Here is a 12,529-nt window from a genome sequence, read left to right on the forward strand (position 1 = left end):
CACACACACGCATGCACATCACCCAGAATGAGGCGGTAAAAATACCTCATCAATTAAAGAGGTGTGGTGTGGGCCTTTCTCTCGGCTTGCTGGCTTTGCTGACTCTGTTCCAACCTTGCAGTGCTAGGTTGGTGTACCACTGTATCAGCAGTGCTAGATGGGCTTAAGAGTGTTACAGCAGTGCGAGTTGGGTTTAACACTGTACCAGCAGTGCTAGGTGGGTTTAGCACTGTCCCAGCAGTGCGAGTTGTGTTAAGGTCACACATGCCCCTCAGTAAGAGCTAGTGCTATCGTGCTATAGCTCGTTCTATACTCAAAGGGCAATGTAGCTAATGTAGCTAATGTAGCTAATGTCCTTCATGTGTATGTAGCTGGATTGCTAGCATCCCTGCTCACTGATATCTATTTTCCTCTCCTACCTCTGTCTCAAACAAATTCTCCCAGATACAAATGTATTTCCTCTGATATATGACAGTATATCTCAACGGATAAAGCTGACTGATCTCTCTCCTGTAGTACTGTGTCGTGTAAAACAGGTGTTGATGACATAACTTGTGACTTGTGAGAAGAATTAGTGTGAAGAGCTTTGTGTTCAATATGTACACAAACACCTGTACTCACATACCCCTTCTAAATGCACAAACACAGAGACACGCACATTCACTACCACATTTACAAATACACACTTGGGCATACAGTATGTACACACACAGCAGTGGTGTAACTCCACCCTACCCTCTCCTCGGGGACTCCCTCCCCCTCCCTCGCCCACACACACCCACACACACACTTCTCCCAGAGGAAAGAGACACCACCCCCCCACTTCCGCTTTAAAATCGCACAGCATAAGCACGAAAGAGAGAGCCTTACAGTGAAAGGAAGAAAGAGAGGGATGGACGGGTGGTGGGATCACACTCAGGGAGAGAGGGAGAAGGGGAATGGTTAGACTGTGACTGTGTGTGACTCAGTTTTACAGAAACGGTGTTTAGTCCTGGACTAAACTGAGTTTTGTATGGAGAATATCCATTCAAAATTGAATTTAGTCTAGGACCAGCTTAAACCCTGCTTAAAACGGGCCAACAAATTTCACCAGATATGTACTGTATTGATTTTTCAGAGTTTATATTTGTGACAAGCCCCAGTTTATTTAGGAAGAAGTCAATGGACTAATTTTCATGCATCACACCAAAAAAGCCAAATAAACTTGATAGCATCATTTTGTAGTGCATCTTATAGGGCTAATAATATCTTTGTCTTGTTTATTCCATAATATTGTGTAAAATATTGGAAACTGTTGATATATTATGTTACTAGAGCTATGATTCTTATTGTGGAAGGCACCCCAAGGTACCTTCCACCTTATGACAGTTGTTATAAGCTGGCAATAATGGTTATCTGTGCTTATCACAAGGGGTATGAATATAATTGTAGCCAATAAAGATATTATGAGGACGCACAGTCATGAATGGACGAATATTGCAAATGTAGAATTTATACTGAGACACCTAGCCAAGAAGTCCATTATTCCACTATTTAAAAAATTAAAAAATCACCTCAAATTTAGTCCATCTGCTGATTATACAATGTTAAAAACACAAATTAAGCCACTAATCTCAGAAACTGCAGATAACTGGGTTGTTGTAGCCACAGCTATTCCTTTAAAGTAGTCTATATCGCTCTCATATAATACGTGCATCTTATCATGTACACATTTTATCACTATGATCTCAGTCCACCCACAGCACTGGTTCACCCTACACACTGTGGCCAATACAATTTACAATTTACTCCTTGTTGCAAACAAATCTATCAAACACCATATGCTTCAGTTCTATTTCAGTAACATTAAAGCTTACAGTAAAGATAATTCACCTCATGTGTTATCATCCTCAATGGCTCAACTCCATGTATATTCAATAAGCAACCGTTTATATTTCATAGCTGGAAAATTAGAAAAATAAAAAAAGGACGAAACATAAATACTATGCCTATTCTCTCATTACTCCCAACTAAGAGAAGGCTTGAAGCTAAACAAGTACACATTCACTTAATCTACAAGCATATTTCAAAAACTACAGCAACTGCCTCATGGAAGAAGTAAATTCTTTCTTCTCATACATACAGTGCCCAGAAATTGTTTCCGCCTCTTTCCTGATTTCCTCTATTATTGCATATCTGTCACACTGAATGGTTTCAGATCTTTAGACAAAATGTCATATTATTACACTTCCAATAATTTGATATCAATCTTTCACATCACTGTGGACACATTTTATCTCATTCTTCTTTGCAAAACCGCTTTAATTTAGACAAATAGGTAGGTTTTCAGTATGAACTGCTTGTCCTGCAGATCTCCATTGAGTTAAAGTCAAGGACTTTGACTAGGCCACTCCAAAACTATAATTTTGTTTCTTGTCAGCTATTCAGATGTGGACTTGCTTTTGTGTTTCAGATCATTGTCTTGCTACATAATCCAATTATGGTTCAGGTTCAGCTCACGGACAAATGACCTGACATTCTTCTTGAGAATTTTCCGGTACAGAGCAGAATTCATGGTTCCTTTAATGATGCAAGTCGCCCAGGTCTCAAGGCATCAATGTATCCCCACACCATCACAATACACCACCATGTTTGACTGTTGGAATTATGTTCTTACTGTTAAATGTTGTATAGTAAAGTGCTTGGTGAGTGTATATATTCATACTGTATATAGGTAGGGAAATTGATTCAAAATATTAGATTCAAAATATTGTAGATTTTATTTTATCTGTTTTCCTTGATTCACTATTTATCTTAACAATACTGCAAGAGAAGGGCATAGATACCTGCATAGACCTTGCAGTCATGAACTGGCTGGCTAAATGGACAGCTAAGGAAGTAGAAGCAACACAGATAATTACACCTCATGAAGCTGCTTATTATCACTGATCCACAAAGAAAAAAAAATTCTCAAGAGCTCTGAATTTCCTCCAATACATTGCTCCATGGATCCCAGATAACCCTATGTATTAATGACAACTTGTTGAAAACAGAACATATAATACAGTGCAATTTCACTGATAAAGCAGCATGGCAAAACTGTTGAATCTTTAACCTCATCTTCCCTGCAGAGTAAAGTATTCAGTGATACATTTAATCCATGTCGGACTCTGTAAGAGTTAGATTAACAAAAAATATTAACGTGTGGAAAATGTTGACATTAATTCACTGTTTGTTGATCTATGCACATCTGTTTTTATGCTGAAATCCAATATTTAAAACATTAGTTTTGAAGCCACCTTTCACATTGGCAAAGGTATATATGGAAGAAATAGGCCGACTAAAAAAAGTCAATTGTTCAAGAAAGTTTAGACTGAGGGTATTGTGCAGTGGAAATAAATGCAGTATTTTGCTTTTATATTATAATTATATTTAGAAGTATATTATATAATTTATTGTAAGTATATTTAACTTGTGATGCACGGCTCATGGCTCATTACAAGCAAACATGTTGGCAGACATCTCACTTTCATGAGGTTTAGGTGTGTTTATTAATCGATTTTATAAAAATGTATATATAAGCCCACAGGACACTGACACCTGAAATGGAAGGTTACCAACGGTAATGTGAATGAGAGACTGGAAATCCCTTTTGCGTACTGAAAGAAAATATGCTTACCGACAGGAAACCCACAAACACACAAAGTTAGTTACTGTGTCTCTCTCAGCCTCTCATACTGCAGTGCAGACACACACTCTCCTCTGAGTCTCAGCTGCTTCTGTCAGCCTCAACTAAAGCCGCCATTGCCTTTCTCTATCGCAATAAAATAAGACAGAAATACGAGTTTCAGTGTCGTCTCTCTCTCTCACTCTCTCTCTCTGTAATGTGACAGCGCGGTCGCGCTCTCTCACCAGGTTCCTTCGACTCGCCGTCAGATCATCTGCCCCCCAGCATCCCCCGGCCACGCCGTCTGGAGTCCCACGGAGAGACGAGGAAGAGGACGAAGAACGAAGACACGGAAAGACAGACAGACAGAGAGAGAGAGAGAGAGAGAGAGAGAGAGAGAGACAGAGTCAGACGCCGGGGGGGTTGAGCCACCGCATTAGCACACATTCTGTCACATTCAGGCCGCTCAGCTTCCTCTTTGTTAAACTTTTCCCACAGGAAGAGGAAGTTAGAGAGCGGGTACCACCGTTTCCTCTGGACCCCCGGGGCCTGCAGGGCACCCACTGCCGCGGGACCCCTGTGGGGGGCACAGACGGGCCCCATAGGGGCTCAGTCCCCTGGGGCACGGCCCTCTCCAGGCACAGTGACCTGGGAGGATTTCACACTGAGCACAAGAGTGTTTCTTCAGGGTGAGGAATGTGGCAATTCACCCCTGACTTCCCTTTTTTGCCGCAGAACTTGAAGTTAGCGGAACAGCGGCGCACGTCTGCACTGGTGAATTATGGGTATGTTGTGTTTTCTGTGGAGCTGTGGGGGGGGGGCACTCCTAAGTGCAACTGTAAGGTTGTGTGTGAACATGTGTGTGTCTGTGGCTCCGTTACAACACGGACACGTAGGCATGCACACACAGAAAGGCACACACACTCACGCATGCACACACACACACACCCACACACAGTCCTCCATCTATCTTTCTCCATCAGGGGAGCTGCAGGAAGTCAGCTCTGCAGAGTTTCCTGTCCGCCCTTCAGATCCCCCCCATAGCCGCCCGCCCCCCCCCCCCCCCCTTTCCTGGACTGACCGGGACCAAGGACAGGGAACCCATCAACAAAGCCCAGCTGCAATTTCCCCTCCACCCTGCTGATCTCTCACCCATTCCTCTTTCGCCCCTTCCCAAAATTTGGGTTAGCATCATCTACCTCTTCTAACTGGACAAAAGGTGTGCGCAGTAGATACACAACATATCTTTTTTTTTTGTACTGGTTAAAAGTTTGAACTCTATACAGACCAGCATAAAGTCCCCCCTCCCTCTCTCTCTCCCTTTCTCTCTCTCACTCGGCTGGCTGCCATCCAGAGGCACACAATAGGGAGGAAACGAACACAATGAAATGTAGAGGCACACAAATACACACAAAAACACACAAACACGCACACACTCACACACCAGGGAGTGGTCCCAGCAATGGATCCGGTGAAGTTTGTACACAAACGGATGGGGGTGACACTCTTTGTTCTCTGCTTGTTCCCTGGCCCATAACCTCCTGTCTAACAGAATCTCCATAACTCTCTCTCTCTCTCCCTCCCTCTCACCCTCTCGCTCCCTCTCTCTCAAACACACAGCACAACACAAACCCCTTTCTATTGGAGATGTGTCACAGCAGTTTCAGCACGTCCCCCAAGCTACCCAAGCTCTATTGCTAGTTTTCCTCCTGTTGATGTCCTCCAGATAGGTCTGAAATGTGTGACTCCGGTCTGAATCTATGCATGTATACATGTGTGTGTGGTCCCAACCACAGGATATCTCAGTTTATACTCATTATGAGAACACTGTGTTGGAGGCCCAGAAGCTGTAGACTGCTCTCACTAACTCGCTAAATTCATAAGTGTGAGCAGACAAATCTATCTTCCTGTTATAACGTCAAAGTTGGGCCTCTTACAGTGGCAGAGATATGCCCATGGTTGCCACATTCCCGTCTAGCGAAAACCATGTTAAATGTATTATGTATTCACCATAAATAATACAATTATTGACATTTCTGCTGTTTACAATTTTGTACCTTTTCTATTTTACAGACTTTTGCCGTAAAATTCACAAACTCATTTTACAGTGCATAACTGCCATATATTAACCAGAACCTTCCCAGGGCAAACCTGAAGTCCTGAAATCCTCACCCTGACAGTAGTCCTATGGGGTGGTACATAACCGGTCATAGCACTGCCCTGGTAGAACAGGTCTTAGTCACCCAACTGCAAGAGCAGTTAGTTCTCAGAAACCAAGAGACCAAAATATGATAATCACATGACGGTCTGCTCCGCAGGTAAATTTAACCTGCAGCAGTGGAGCTCAGTGTTTCAGTTCCCCCCCCCAATTCACTCACAACACACACTTAGACACACAGAAACACACTGACACACACTAGACATAACTAGACTAAAGGATTCACACTGATACTGACACACTGCTGGAGGCAGGGACCCATATTAACCATTGTGTTCATATTATGAATGCACCCCATAACCACAAGGGGCAAAATGACCCACCCTCACCAGACACCCTGTGATAAGGCCCCTTTATTGACTTTTAAACACTAAATCAATATTTTTTAATGTGGAAACAACGTGTCACTCATCAATAAACTGATGAATTTCCTACTTCATAGTCCAGAGAGACTGTATTTCTTCAGTCTACACCACTCATTTACTACAAACCGCAAATCATTGTATATAAAATTGATGTGCTGCTAAATTTGATTGATGCCTTCAGTTTGATGACTTCAAAACTGAAACATTAAAACAGACTCATAAGACAATCTTTGTACCCCTATGGTGTACCACTTTAAAAAAATATATAAAAATGGAAATGTTTAACTTTTTCTAATGGTAGAATAGGTATTCAAATATCATGCTGAAGAAAAACATACATATAGGGGGATTTCACTACTGTTAAACTCAGAAAAAGGTTGTTTGTGATTGTGATGACAACACAAATGTAAAGAGGCACTTGCAAAACCTTCAGCATGTGGAAACACAGCACACCCATTCACACATTCAGCGATAAGCTTTTGGATAAAGAGGAACATGTTTGACCATACTAAACTCTTGAGTCCAGTAAACTGGTCAGTTTCAGTACAGCATTTGTTCCATTAAAATGGCACCCAAAATGCAGGCATTCATATTTAAAGCCCCTATGCTTTTGCTTCACTTTCAGTCTTTCTTTTTATTTATCCTTCAGTTTTTCTTTTCATAATAAGTTTTATACCTATACAAATTTGTGGCGTAATTTTTCTTTCCTCCTGAAAATCACATTATTGAGAAAGAATTTCCCCACCCACATGTCACAACTAATTCTCTCAAATTTCCACATAGATGGGTATTTCAAGTTATTCACGGCGATGGCTATCATAGAATACAAGAACACACGCAATGCACTGCACAAATTTGACATCATAATGCACTGGCACACACACTGAACTGAGACACACTAACACACTGACACGCATTGACACACTGTAACAGTAACACAGTGACACATACTACATTACATTACATTATTGGCATTTGGCAGACGCTCTTATCCAGAGCGACGTACAGTTGATTAGACTAAGCAGGAGACAATCGTCCCCTGGAGCAATGTAGGGTTAAGGGCCTTGCTCAAGGGCCCAACGGCTGTGCGGATCTTATTGTGGCTGCACAGGGATTAGAACCACGACCTTGCGTGTCCCAGTCATGTACCTTAACCACTATGCTACAGACCGCCTGTACATACTAAACTCAAACTGAAACACTGACACACTGTAACAGTAACACGTACTAAACTCATACTGAGACACTGACACACTGTAACAGTAACACAGTGACACACACTAAACTCATACTGAGACACTGACACACTGTAACAGTAACACATATTAAACTCATACTGAGACACTGACACACTGTAACAGTAACACATATTAAACTCATACTGAGACACTGACACACTGTAACAGTAACACATATTAAACTCATACTGACACACTGACACACTGTAACAGTAACACATACTAAACTCATACTGAGACACTGACACACTGTAACAGTAACACAGTGACACACGCTAAACTCATACTGAGACACTGACACACTGTAACAGTAACACATATTAAACTCATACTGAGACACTGACACACTGTAACAGTAACACATATTAAACTCATACTGAGACACTGACACACTGTAACAGTAACACATATTAAACTCATACTGACACACTGACACACTGTAACAGTAACACAGTGACACACACTGGCACACTGTAACAGTAATGCACTGGCAGACACTAAGCTTATACTGACATAGTGGGAGAAATAATGAGCTAAGACAATGGGACACAGGGAAGTAGGGATGACAACATAACAAAATGTGTTATGTTTTTTTCATTCACTGGGCCAGTGTGGTGTGTCACAGTTATCAATTCTCAGAAGAAAATGCTAATTGAACCTGTTCATCCAATCAGAGAGCTGAGGAAGAGGAACATACACAAGTAAGCAAAGATGTATTGACATGAGATTTTTACCTCCAGTAGATACAGCAAGCTGTCTACGCAATAAATATATATTTTTAAATATATAAAATGACAGAATTAGAATAACTTCATCCCCCAGCAGACTAAGCGGTCCTCACGGCACACTATCGTAATTATGCATTCTCAGAGAGTCAAACGGCTGAGCGGTTTTTGTTCATGGGAGTGGCATGTTTTTGGCTGTATAGGCAATAATGTTGTGCGAGGGAATGCATTCTAGAGACTAGGACATGCCATCTGGAGAGGTAAGGGTGACAACAGCTACATCAACAGATCGAGACACCCTGACATCACATATGCAGGAATGGTATACACTGACACATGTACATGTACACATGCACACAGAAACGCACACACGCGCACACACATACATACACTGAGGGAGGGACCTCTACCAGTACCGTGCCGGTACCACACAGGAAACAGGCACACAGGAATGTTCACAGCTGGACAGACAGAGGGACAGACACACCCTTTCCTCAGCAATGTGCTGTAGATAAACAAGGACCCGAGGGACTCTGCTATGGCAACAATCCCGACCCGTCCTTCTCATTGGCCCTCACCCCTAACTGTATCTCCTATGCGGCGAAGTGGAGGCTTGTTCCCATATAGATGCCTGTCTCCTTGTCTCCCCGCAAGACGTTTTCTGAGATTTTAACATTCCATCCTCACTTTTCTTACTTCCTCTACTCTTCTCCCCCCCCTCTCCCTCTCTGCGGTTTGTTTTCTCCATCTGCCACTCCTGTCACTCTTTGAAGAGGTAGGTTTGAGATGTTCTTCATGTCTTTATTTCAGGAGCTGGTGAAAGTCAGCGGCATGCTCCCCCACCACCACCCGCCCTTCCTTATCCCTCTATGTCAGGAACCCCCTACAGGAAATACTCAGTGAGTGCAGCAAGAGTGATAGGACGCAGGGAAGTGAGTTGTCACTGTACTGTCCTTACACACTCTCAAGTGCGCATATGCAAACCAGACTGAGAGGCAGAGAGAGAGTGAGAGAGAGAGAGAGAGACAGAACAATGGAAAACTGTCCTGGGAATACAGGAAGTCAGGTGTCTCAGGAAGAGCGACTTCCTGTTTCCACATGATGTCATCGTTTCCTCTACAGAGGCTAAAGGGGCACATGCAGACAGAGAGACCTGGACTGAACGAGTGAGTGATAGAAGCACATAGAAAACCTTCAAAACAAGAGCAAGACGAGCCTCTACTGTAGCCATATTGTCAGATGTGGGCCATGATATTGACTGAAAAACGTCAAGATATTTCCTGGCAGAAAAGAGGAAGAAGCAATTATATAAAAAGGGCAACTGTATTTTTATTCATTTAAAAGTAGAAAGGGAAGTTCTCAGCAGCATGATATTTCCTTTCCAGAAAGGGTAGCCACAATATGCTGATGCTTACTATTACCAATAAACTGCACCGTGAGTACAGCAAAGCACTTACTCAGTCAGCGGACACTGAGGCAGTGCTAGTCCAAACACTGGGTCTGAGGGGCATTTAAAACATTCCCTGCCTATGATAGGCGAGAAAAACTTATCTTGCTAACAGGACAGCAAGGCTTCATAAAGGCCAAGACGGGTACAGCTATGCCTTTGAACGTCCCATTCCAGCTTGAGCATAGCAATGGATAAAACACCTTTCTGCGAGAATTATTATGACTCCCACCACAATCACACCTTTCTTCTTACTCTCCGTCTCAAATAACAAGGTCAAACTGTTTCTATAGCTATGCCACTAACCCTAAAAACCACTGCCCCCCCCCCCCCCCCCGCCCCCATCTTCTTTCCGTTGCAGCTGAGGGCAAAAGGGAGGAAGTGACCTCGTATAAAATCAGGAAGTGATGCAGTCAGTGGCCTGAATCACCTCATAATTTCTCAAAAATTCCCATCTTCTCTGTCCATATTTCTACCTCTCTTTTTCTTTATTTCTCTTTCACTATCATTTCCCCCTTTTTTTACTCTCACCCTCTCTCTCAGTCCTCCACTCTTTCCATTTCACACTCTCTTTGATTCCTCAGCTCGATGATTGCAGTGCTCTCTGCTAGAGTCCCTGTGTCCATAATGCACTGGCTGGAGTAGGGAGACTACAAATATGTGCACATGCCTACCACAGAAACACCCCTGAGACACGCAAACACCAAAGAGACAGGCAAACACACATAGACGCAGTGGATCCAGCCAAAGCACTGGTTCTCAGCCCACTGATTCAGCCCAATCTAGAATCAAACCCGAACTCTGCCACTGCTGATGTCAGCCAGGGTGAGGAAACTGAAAATCACTGTAACATCGCCCATGGAGTGGGATTCTGTCCATAGGGATTTCCCAGCCTGTACCAGCTGCACTAGAGGAGTTGTTCTCATGTGCAATGGCTGTGCACCTCAGCGGCTGCACTGAGGCTATACTTCTGAACACATGGGCAGTCTGCACTGTGGAATGAGCTTACAGTGCAGACTAACTTCAGTTGTGTATGCCAGTTGTGTATGTATCTTTCTCACCATTTACAGTGCCATGAAAAAGTATTTGCCCCATTCCTTATTATTGCATATTTGTCACACTGAATGGTTTCATATATTTAGACACAATGTAATATTAGACAAAAGGAACATACGCAGCATAATATGAAGGAGCATGAGTAAACACAAAACATTAAAATGATTATTTCATTTTGTGAAAAAAAGTAATCAAATATGTTTGCTACAGCTGAAACCATTCAGTGGGACAAATATGCCAGAATAGAAGAAATCAGGAAGGGGGCACATTTTCCATAGCACTGTATACAGCTGGGGTTATAATGCAGTGACTCACAGCATTAAGGCCTGAAACGTTTTTTAACTCAATGTTACCAGACAGCCTTGTACAATCAACATTGGCATGCATGTCCCACTAAGAACGTTCCCATAAGTCTTCTCAAAAGAGCACACAGAACATCATAGTTCTGAAGGGTACTTTGGCAACATCACCTGTGAATCAGCACCTCATCCACTGCCAGGACAAAAGTCCACAGGAAGACTGCTGGATCAGTAGTGTGGGGCTGTTTGTGTGTGTACATGTGCGTGAGTGTTGTGTGTGTGTGTGTGTGGGGGGGGGGGGCTCACAAGGAAACTGGTCCCAAATATTTGACTCCCAGCAACCTCCCCACACACACACAGTTTCCTGTGAAACTGCCATACTGTAAGGACAGCTGGACAGTGAAGTACCACAGACCTCAAAAAACCCCTAGCCCAACACCCTCTCTTTGGTTTATGCCACTTTCTGCCCCATTTATCAGCTGCCCTGTCGACATCCTGACATTCACAAAATTCCCCACAAACTGACCTCCCGTTGAGCTGGAAGTGAAGCCGCCATGGCTGACGCACTGAATTTTAACTAAAGAAATTCTTACGCCTCCAGACTCATTTCAATACGCGTGCTCTTCCAAGCAGCTCAATACTAATGAGCCCCCGGAACAAGGCCTTATTCATAAAAAATAGTATGTTTGTAACAAAATATTCATTTTACAAACGGTTGGATTGACTGCCCATACGAGGAACATGGAATCGAACATTCCATTACATTTGTAATTTACCACAGTCAACTGACCTGTGTCGAAATGTTCGGCGCCAAGAATTTCCTGACCATAATCTCCCCTGTTTGCAAAGACTTGATAATTTGGGCTAAAACGAAAACGTGCCCGTAAGATTTATTCCAAGTGACGCAAGAGATTCCAAGGCTATAAATCCATCATAAAAACATTTGAATAAATTACCATCTGTAACAAAGACAGTTGGCGGGGTCTACCAAGAAGTGATCCGCCCTTAATTTGGATACTGTTCTTCACACCATTAGTTTTCTGTAACGGACACCTGTTGAACATCTCGTTCCGTTTCAGTTGAGAGACAATGTACTCAAAAATGAACTTACATCAATTTAAATAGTTTTAGGATTCTGTCTCAATTCCATGGGCTATTCCAGCAGACATTTTGAGAGCGTTTTAATTTAACGACAGCTGTCTGATTGCCATTGTATCGCCTGAATATCTCAACCCGAAGAGGAGTGCCAGCCGCAGAGCGCAATTCACGCGTCTTGTAGGCGTCTTGTTACAGTTCCACCAAGGTAACACATTGCAAACAAGAAAACATATGACTTAAAACAAAGCGGTCATGCTTGTGGACGTAAAAGTATGTCCATTATATTCAATATGGCGAGATTTACTATTGCGCAAGCATTCGCCGGGAAGTGGGGCTTGCGGGTAGGAAGACCCCTGACCAGGAGAAACCTGAGGTACATCCCAAGATCACACAACAGCGGAAAGGGATAGAAATGACAGTAAGCTGGTTCCAATGTA

General features: G+C 42.9%; 1 protein-coding gene across 2 annotated transcripts in view; it reads right to left on the reverse strand.

The window, feature by feature from the left end:
- The window catches only part of yrk (Yes-related kinase), a 29,897-nt gene that overhangs the window by 16,937 nt on the left and 431 nt on the right, over nucleotides 1–12,529 (reverse strand). For both annotated transcript variants that reach the window (XM_061253578.1, XM_061253577.1), the window contains exon 2: nucleotides 3,892–3,950. The gene's annotated coding sequence lies outside the window, so the exon portion shown is untranslated. The remainder of the gene's footprint in view (nucleotides 1–3,891; nucleotides 3,951–12,529) is intronic.

This window comes from Conger conger, chromosome 9 (assembly GCF_963514075.1).
Source record: "Conger conger chromosome 9, fConCon1.1, whole genome shotgun sequence".
Taxonomy (NCBI): domain Eukaryota; kingdom Metazoa; phylum Chordata; class Actinopteri; order Anguilliformes; family Congridae; genus Conger; species Conger conger.